The sequence below is a fragment of the Gossypium hirsutum genome, chromosome A05 (genome assembly GCF_007990345.1).
Source record: "Gossypium hirsutum isolate 1008001.06 chromosome A05, Gossypium_hirsutum_v2.1, whole genome shotgun sequence".
Lineage (NCBI taxonomy): Eukaryota > Viridiplantae > Streptophyta > Magnoliopsida > Malvales > Malvaceae > Gossypium > Gossypium hirsutum.
In genome coordinates this window covers 74,573,238-74,582,789 of record NC_053428.1, presented here as the reverse complement: position 1 = coordinate 74,582,789, position 9,552 = coordinate 74,573,238, and the positions used below count along the sequence as shown (strand labels likewise).

The window sequence follows — 9,552 nt, the reverse complement described above, 5'->3', positions numbered from 1 at the left end:
CGTTTTCGTGCTGTTCATTGTTATTTGCTATCTCTCAAACCCAAATCAAGCCCAAAACCACTCCTTTTCAACTTCCATGGAATACCCTGAGTCCATCAAAGCTTCTTCTTCAAGTCCCTCAAATGCATTCAATCTCCTCCTGGTTCTCTTCCTTCAAAGCCCACTTCGTTTTCATGCTCTGCTGTTACATAGTTTCCAACCCAGACGCTCATCTCCTACGCGAAAATTCTGTTGAAATTCTTCATCTCCCACGCCCAAAAACCGCTGTTCAATCGTTAATCATTTGAAAAACTTTGAAATTTTGCTGTTACACAGTCTCCAAACACTTGCATTTGCGTTGTCTTTTGGGTTCAATGTTTGAGAAACAAATTTGATTTATTTAGATGGAAAATGTAGACTAATTTTGTTATACATGTATAGACCCTACAGAGGAACTTCTCTATAAAAGCTTCCATCTGAGCTAACAGACATTCTTTACAAATTTTCTCTCATCCTTTACTACGATTATCTTCTCCCTCCTCTCCCCGACTGATTCGAACCGGGTCATATGTTGCACGGCCCGAGTTTGACTCGATGCCCAAATGCACTCTGAAGGGAACAGTAGACTCTGAGTTGACAGCGGTTTCGGCGAAAGGGTTCTGCTCTTGCTTGGTTTCGGTTCTCGATGGTGCGGCGCCCAAGGAAGTGCTGCAATTAAAAATAGGAGAAAATAAAATATTTAAATGCATGTAGTGGAGCCGGAAAGAAACAAAAAATAGTGGGAATGTTATGCAATTTTAACTGAAGTGATTAAAATAAAAATTTTATAATGTAAATATTTTTATTTTAAATGCTTAAAATGAAATTTTTGAAAAATTGAGTGATTATATATGTACTTTACCCTTTGTGATATCATATAAATTACTTAATTTTTATTTGAACTTATTAATTTCAAATTATAGTAATTATTATACTTTTAATTTTTGTATTAACTTGTATGACTTTTTTTTCTTTGCACAACTTGTAAAATTTTCCTTTTATTTCAAAAATGCCTTTAGTTCTTTTTTATTCTTTTTACTATATATTATATATAATTTTTACATGCATTTTGTAATTATGATTTTCTATGAAAATATTTTAAAATCATTATTGGTGTGAGTTATTTTCATTGAAATAATTTAAAATTTATTTACTTCAAAAATCATTTTTACTCATCCTTTTCGGTTTTTCCTTTTAAAGGCAATAATTTCAATAACAGTTATTTTTTATTTCAATTTTTATGAATATTTACCTTAATAATTATGTCTATTGAAATAGTAATTTAAAACATAATTTTTTAAAAAAAATTCAAAATTTTTCTTTAAACAAAATAATATATTTATTTGAACAAAAAAAGGACCATAAGAATCAAAACTAATTCATTCAAATAGCATCACAGATTACAGCATTATGAATATCTTTAAACAAAATAATATATTATTAATTAAAAATCTGGGTTAAGTTGGGTTATATGAATCTGAAACTATGATGTCAAATCGAACCTAATACTTTGTAGAACATTTTATGAATTAAAAACAGCCATGCAAGTGTCTTTCACATAAGAATTCCTTTTCTATGATTAATACGTCTTTTATATTCTATTCATCAAAATTTAAAATTGTTCAAATTAAATTTCTCCTTTGTTCATGGGACGCATATGATTCTGCGATATTATATATATATATTTTTAAGGAATTATGCATTTGCAATAATAAAGATATATGTCAGCATGCATAAATAATAATATTGATACTAATTAAATTAAAATTCAATCATTAATAATAATTTAATTTCTAAAATACAACTATTTATATTGAATCAGATTATAAACTCATCTATCCCCCCACATTAAAAAAAACAAAAACTATAATCCTCATAAAAACACCCAACCAAAGGTATTCTCCGCAATCAACTTGAAACATAAGTAGGCAGACAAATTGATTATCACCCATACCTAACAATAAAGCTGTCCCCAAATCTATACCAAACTTCAATGACAAATCTAATTACCTTGAGTCTCTACAATATTTGGAATTCATCTTCCCTTCCCTAATGTTTCAATTGCTTAAATATTCAAATTTTAAAAAAATAATTTGAGTGAAAAGTTGTTGCTCCATAAACAATCCAAATTCCTCAACTTGAGAACAAATAAATACAAACATTTTTTAAAATATATTGTTTTGCTTCTCAATCCCTATAAATAAATAGCATTATAAAAAACAACTAAATTAACCCTATAATATTGTTAAGCTTAATCTAAAGTTTTTTAGGGTTGTTGGGTTTCCTCTTCATCTTCCTATTTTTCTTCTTCTCCGACTTCACCTTTTTCTTTGCTTTTCTCTTTTTATTTTTTATTTAGCTTTCGCTTTAACTAAATAACCCTATTTACTAGTCTTCAGCTATTAGGTACTAGAAGTATATATACTATATATATATATAGATTATAACATCAAATAATAACCTTGAATTTCTTTACTTAAAAATAAATTTATTTACAAGTATTAAATTTAATACATTGTCATTGTATAAATCTATGCACACCGATGATTTAGATGATAACACATCATCACTTTACTTTATTTCTAATAATGTATCATCGTTAAATTCACTTATTTCATTAATGATACAAAATAGTATGCATTCAGTTATCAAATATTAGTTCTTTAAAAAATAATAAGTAATGAAGAACAATGCTTGGTGAAGGTAATGGGGCTGATCTGATGATGTCTACTAGTGAAGGTAATGGGGTTGAAACTCATATTTTAGATGATCAAATCACCAAGAAGGTGAGGTTCAAGGATACACATGCTGATTCGGACAAGTCGAGGGATATGGATTTCTCTAATGAGTAGACCTTATCTTGAAAGGATAGGCTAGTGGGCAAGGGACAATCGGATTCAAAGATGATGACTGAATTCTTAGTTTCAGAAGGTGATAATGATTTTGATTTCTGTGAAGGAGATATTAGGAAATCGACTATTAATGGTATTCTTGCGATTAAGTTTTCGAAAAGGGTTCATCAATTTCTTATCCGAGATATGTCTACTACACTAGTGCTAAAATTGTTGGGACGGAATATAGTATGCAACTATTTTTAATAGGATCCATAGTCTTTGGAGACCTTTTGCACCATTCAACTGATGGACATTGAAAATGGTTATTTTCTGGCAAAATTTCTAGACAAATGGGGCTCCGACAAAGTGATATCTCAAGGGCTTTGCATCGTTTTTGGACAATACCTGACGGTGCAACCTTGGACAATTGATTTTAATCCGGCTCAACCATACCCTAGTGTTGTGATGACCTAGATTACATTACCAAGCTTTTCGGGGCATTTGTACAAGAGAAAGGTACCCTGGGAGATTGGGGAAATGATAGAGAGAGTTGCTAAATTAGATTTCAACACGAATATTAAAAGTAAGGGGAGCGTTTTGTTTGTATGGTAGTCTATATTAATTTGGACAAACTGTTAATGTCGCAAGTGTTAATTAATGGCAGATCTTAGTGTATAGAACATGAATCATTACCAGTTATTTATTTCTCTTGTGGATGCTACGGCCATTTGAAGGAGGCTTGTTCTCGGGTCGGGAGCGTGACGCAATTGGAGCAACAAAACCCTCCACTTGAAACACCTACGGTGGTGGTTTCCATGACAAATAGGGAAGATGCCTACGAGCCGTAGATGGTTGTTGAGAGGAAATCACGAAGGATATCAAGCAAACAAAGATTTGAAGAGGAAAATCTAGGGCGATTTTCTAGGGGATCTAGATTCTCTGCGTTGGTTTCCATAGATAAGGATGAATGAATTATTGCTGATGATGGTGAGAAATATAAGGGTTTCAAATATAAGGGAAAGGAAATGATTGTAAACTTTGATTTAGGGGTTTCGAATAAGGGTGGCAGTGATGTTGTTAGGGTAACTAGGGAGTTGGGTAGTAAGTTTTCTCAAGTGGGCCACATGAAGGTGGATGGTTTGCCAGGCCCAATGGATAGTGACGACTTTGTGGACGGTAGTGAGATTTTTGGGTGGATTGGAGCAACTTCCTCCATGAGCCTAAGCAATTTGTCTATTTCAGAAAGTAGGTTGAACCAAAATACCCTTGTGAAACCAACCGAAATTCCAATTGGGGCTAGCAATGACTTTGAGGTTTTAAGTTTTGACTTTTATATTTTTAATTTGGTGGCCTAATCGGTGTTGAAACAAATGGAATCAGACTTTGGTAATGAGATCACCCTTGGTGTGCATACTGTTGAAACTCTAACTACAAGAAATTAAAGTTTAGGTGTTAAATTTAATTCCAAAACTATTTCTTATTTAAACCCGACATTTGAGGGTCTAATAGAGGTTGGTATTTCATGAGTGAGAGTGTTTTAGACCTTGTAAAGTATTCAACTGTCACATTTAAAAAAGAAAATTTACAACCAAAAAGCACATTTGAAAATGATGGAGAAAGTTTGAAAGGGGGTGGTTTTGTAACTTCAGGTGTGTAAGGACAAAAAGCTGGTGAGAAAATCGGAGTTGGTAGGGGCGGGAAGAAACTTAACAAGTCTCTTCGTGGGTGTGGGATTTGATTTAAAATGTCTGGAATTTCAGGATTCCTTTTGTCTGACTCAATGAACTCCATTGTTGATCTTATCAATTCTTATTCGGAGATAGAGGTCGATAAGAGGAACCTTAATGAAGCTGGTACAAGGCCAGCAAATAAGTTAATTTTCGATTAATGAAGGTCAATTTCCTTCCTAATTTATTTTTTTATTATGAATTTATCAATTTTTTCTTGGAATTTTTAGGAATGTGATAGTGTTAAATTTCCCAAAATTTTTCTATGAGTATAATATGGAGTATAAACTAGATATTGTTAGTTTACTTGAGCCGAGAGTCAATAGTGCTAAGGCAGAAGTGGAAATGGCATAACTTCATGATTTGGGATTCAGGGGTCTTTTCACTTGGCATAGAAGTGGTGTTTTTGAGAGATTAGATTATGCTCCTGGTAATGATGCTTGGTTGAGAGCATTCATTAATAGTTTAGTTACTCATCTTTCGCGAATCAAATCAGATCATAGCTTCTTTTTTTTTTGTCTATTTCTCTGGAGATTGTTTTACCTAAAGGAAGATCATTCTTCTTTTTGGCAGGGTGGGCTGAGCACCTAAATTTCCCCTCTTTTGTTTAAAGTAAGTGGAATTTTAATAATAGTATGTTAGAGTCTTTATCCCACTTTACCTATAGTATATAGGAATGGAATAAGTCTACCTATGGACATATTAAGACTTACAAAAGGCATTTAATAAAAAAAATTTTAAATTTTCAAAAGAGAATGGAATGTTCAACCTTGAGTCATTTATTTAAGAGGGAATTAAGGTTAAGGAAGGAGCTAGAAACTATACATCATGAGGAGTTAATTTGAAAACAAAAATCAAGATGTGGTTAGTTTAAATTGGGTGATCATAATACCAAGTTTTTTCACAAACATATGCTTCAAAGAAGGAAATTTAATAAAATCACAGCCTTGAGGAATGCTGATGGAGAGTGGATTTATTACCCAGATGTTCCATAGACAGAAGCGGTGGATTTCTTCTAGGAATTACATGCAATGTTGCAAAAATATTGAGGGGTTTACCCCCAATTTATTTTCCTAATATTGATTATCTTGATATTGAGTTTATGGGTAGACCGATATCTAATGAGGAAATCAAAAAGACATTATTTGACGTGGCTCTTTTGAAAGCCCTAGATAGTGACGGATTCTATGCTCTATTTTTTCAAAAGCAATGGAAGGTTGTTAGGAGAGATAATTGCAACTGGGTTAAGAATGTTTTTAATGGAGGGAGTATTGATTCTGAGTTAAACAATACTCTGTTAGTTTTTATTCCAAAGGTTGCTAATCCTTAAAACTTTACTCAATTTTGCCCAATTAGTTTGTGTTTGGTACTATACAAACTAGTTATAAAGATTATTGTCAATCGATTTAAACTTATTTTTCCCAAATTAATTGTTCAAAAACAAGCGGTGTTCATAGTAGGTAGAAGCATTGTGGATAATACCATTATAGCTCAAGAGATTATACACTCTATGAAAGGAATGTGAAATAATAAGTAATGGATGGCAATTAATATTGATTTGGAGAAGACATATGTTAGGGTGCGATTGGAGTTTATTAATGCCTCGCTCCATGCTACAAGAATTCTAAATTTCCTCAAGAATGTTATTATGTTTGCGATCTCTAACTCTACTATACAAGTTTTGTGGAACAGAGTACTTACGTAGAAATTCAAGCTAGTAAGGGGAATTCGACAGGGTTTTCCACTAGCTCCGTACCTCTTTGTGTTATATATGGAATGGCTAGGTGATAATGCTTTAGAATAATGTATTTTTATGTATTAATCATGTGTTTATTCTGAGCTTGATCCTACTAATTTGAGCTATTTATTTCTTTTTATCTTTTAGGGACCGATTTGGAGGCAAAAGCAAAATTAAGGGACAAAAGTGCGAATTTGGAGACACAATGGGTTGATATGTGACACAGGAAAAAGATTGTGCCAAAAGTGCGAGCATGGAAGACACAATGACTAAAAAACGCAAAAAGAAAAGATTTTATTTTATAAGACTCCATTTTATTATGATAATTAATATTAAGATAAATATTAGGACTATTCAATTTTAGGATTTTATTTTAAGCATCTTTAATTATCTTTAATTATCTTTAATTAAATGTATTTATCTCTTTAGAATTTAAGTTAAATTAGAGTACTATAAATAAGGGGTGAAGTGACTCTATTCAGGGGTTCATCTTTTTCTGTAAACACTCTCCCCCTGAAAGTCTAGGCTTTTGTTTCTTCATATTTTCTTTCAATAAAATTTCATTTTCTATCTTTATATTTATTTTCTTTTCCACCATTATCATGATCCACTAAACCCTATCTAGCCGAAAGTTTTCAATATTCCCCCAAAAGGGTTCTTGAGGCCTAGAATCCGTACTTAGCCTTCTCGCCAAGTATTCATCGTTTCTCTGTACTACGGGCTGACGCTTCTGTCCATGGCCCTTAAGAAGTAAGCTTTTCAGCATATGCAAAGGCGGTCGCTTTGTATATTTTGATAGGATTGCATAGTCGGTTCGTTAACTTACTGCGTCAGAGGTTGGCAAGCCAAAGAGACAAAATGGCATGGGATTCGCCATTGAGAAGCGTTGATATAGCATAGATTACTGGCTAGAGTTAGGTTCCCTAAAAATCAGCGGTGGTTGGGACTCAAAGTAATCCACCACCAGAAATCAGAATTGATGACAAAGTAGAGTCTAGGGTTAACGAAAACCCTACTCAAACTTTTGAAGGTGAAAAAGTAGAAGTTGATTCCTCAGAAGAAGTGCTTAACACTAGGGTTGAAGAAAACCCTAATTTAGCACTTCAATCTATGGCTCAGACAATTCGGCAACTGGCCGAAGCGCTGACAGAACAACCGCCACTATGCATCGCGTATCCTACTATGGATACTGATTTTGAATTAAAGTCAGGCTTGATCCAGCTACTGCCAACTTTTCAGAGGTTACAGAACGAAAATCCCCATAAGCATTTGAAAAAATTCCATATGGTTTACCTTAGTATGAAACCTCAGGGGGTAATTGAGGATCAAATTAAACTGCATGCTTTCCCTTTTTCCGTAGCAGATTCTACTAGGGAATGGTTATTTTATTTACCTCCTAGATCTGTAACGACTTGGGCTGATCTGTCTCGTTTGTTTCTCAACAGGTTTTTCCCAGCGTCATGTGCAGCCAAGTTAAGAAGAGAAATCGTGGGAATAAGGCAAAAAAGACGCAGAATCTCTATATGACTATTGGGAGCGATTTAAAAAGTAGTGTGCAAGTTGCCTACAACACGGTATAACAGAACAGTCTTTGCTCTAGTATTTTTATGAAGGCCTGAAACCCATGGAGATGAATATGGTAGATGCCGCGGGTGGAGGAGCGTTAGTCAATATGACTCCACAACAAGCAAGAGACTTAATCTCTACGATGGCTGCAAATTCTCAGCAATTCCAAGCCAACCCTGAACCCCCTAGAAGGGTTCATCAGCTAAGTAATTCAACTTTAGAAGATAAAGTTGATGAATTTCTAATATTTTGAATTCTCTTGTTACAGAAAAAGCAAAGACAGCCGATTATGTGGAATATGTGCTACCACTGAACATACAACCGATGCATGTCCCAGTTTGAATGATGATACTATGGCTCATTTAGATGTTGTGGAAAATTTTCTTGGGCCACCACAAAGGCGATACGACCCTTACGCGAATACCTACAACCCAGGATGGAGGGATCACCCTAACTTAAGTTATGGGGCCAACCCACGATATAACCAACCATACCATAACCGAGTTCCACAATAGCCACGAGATTCAGGTAATTCTCGAGAAACTTTGGTCAACAAATTAGCGGCTAACATGCTTGATTTTCAACATAAAATCGAAGCGTCTATAAGAGAATTTACCACATCAATTGAGAAGATGAGTTCTCAAGGAAAGCTGCCGTCACAAACAGAACCAAATCCGAGGCAAAACGCTAATGCAGTGACATTGCGAAGTGGAAAGGTACTGGAACCAATTCCTGGAAGAAATCTTGGCCAAGAAATCGCCCAGGAAAAACCCGAAGTCGACGAACAGGTCCGAGCAAAACCTCCACTACCGAAAATCCAACCTCCATTCCCAGAACGATTAAATCAGTGTTGAAAAAGTAAGGAAGACAAGGAAATCCTCGAAACATTCAGGAATTTCGAGATCAATCTACCACTATTGGATGCCATCAGATAGATTCCGTGGTATGCCAAGTTCCTCAAAGAGCTTTGCACCAACAAACGAAAACTAACAGGTAATGAAAAGGTAAGTGTTGGTGAGAATGTATCCGCAGTGTTACAACGAAAAATGCCGGCAAAATGTAAAGATAGGGGTATGTTCGCTATACCATGCAAAATAGGCCATTTGGGGATTAAGAAGGCCATGTATGATTTAGAGGCCTCCATAAATGTTATGCCTTATTCTATTTATGAATCACTTAATGCGGGTTTTCTAACGAAAACAAGTGTTATAATTCAGTTGGCAGACAGGTCTGTTGTGTACCCCGAATGAGTCCTTGAGGGCGTATTGGTAAAAGTTAACGAACTTATTTTCCCTGCAGATTTTTATGTGATAAAGATGGAGGAGGATAACACTACTGGATCTTTAAACCTCCTATTGGGCCGACCTTTCCTTAGTACCGCTAGCACTAAGATCGACATTCTAAACAAAACTCCTACGATGGAATTTGATGGGGAGATCGTGAAGTTTAATGTTTATGACGCCATTAGTCATCCAAACAAAATTTTGAGCGTAAATCATGTCGACATAATCGACTCATTAGTAGACGAGACTTATGAAGACAAATCTGAATTTTTATCTAATGATTATGAATTTGTTAATGCATTATTATCTCCATCAGACACTAAACATCTTAAGTATGCATTTTTGGGAACAGGTAATACCTTACCCATTATAATTTCAAATAAACT

General features: G+C 34.4%; 1 long non-coding RNA gene across 1 annotated transcript; it reads right to left on the bottom strand.

The window, feature by feature from the left end:
- Window positions 1-356: 356 nt before the first annotated feature.
- Window positions 357-4,005, bottom strand: LOC107957312 (uncharacterized). Its single transcript, XR_001700406.2, has 2 exons — window positions 3,546-4,005; window positions 357-687 (listed from the first exon to the last, which is right to left on the bottom strand). It is a non-coding gene; the product is annotated as an uncharacterized lncRNA (long non-coding RNA).
- Between the last annotated feature and the right edge of the window lie 5,547 nt (window positions 4,006-9,552).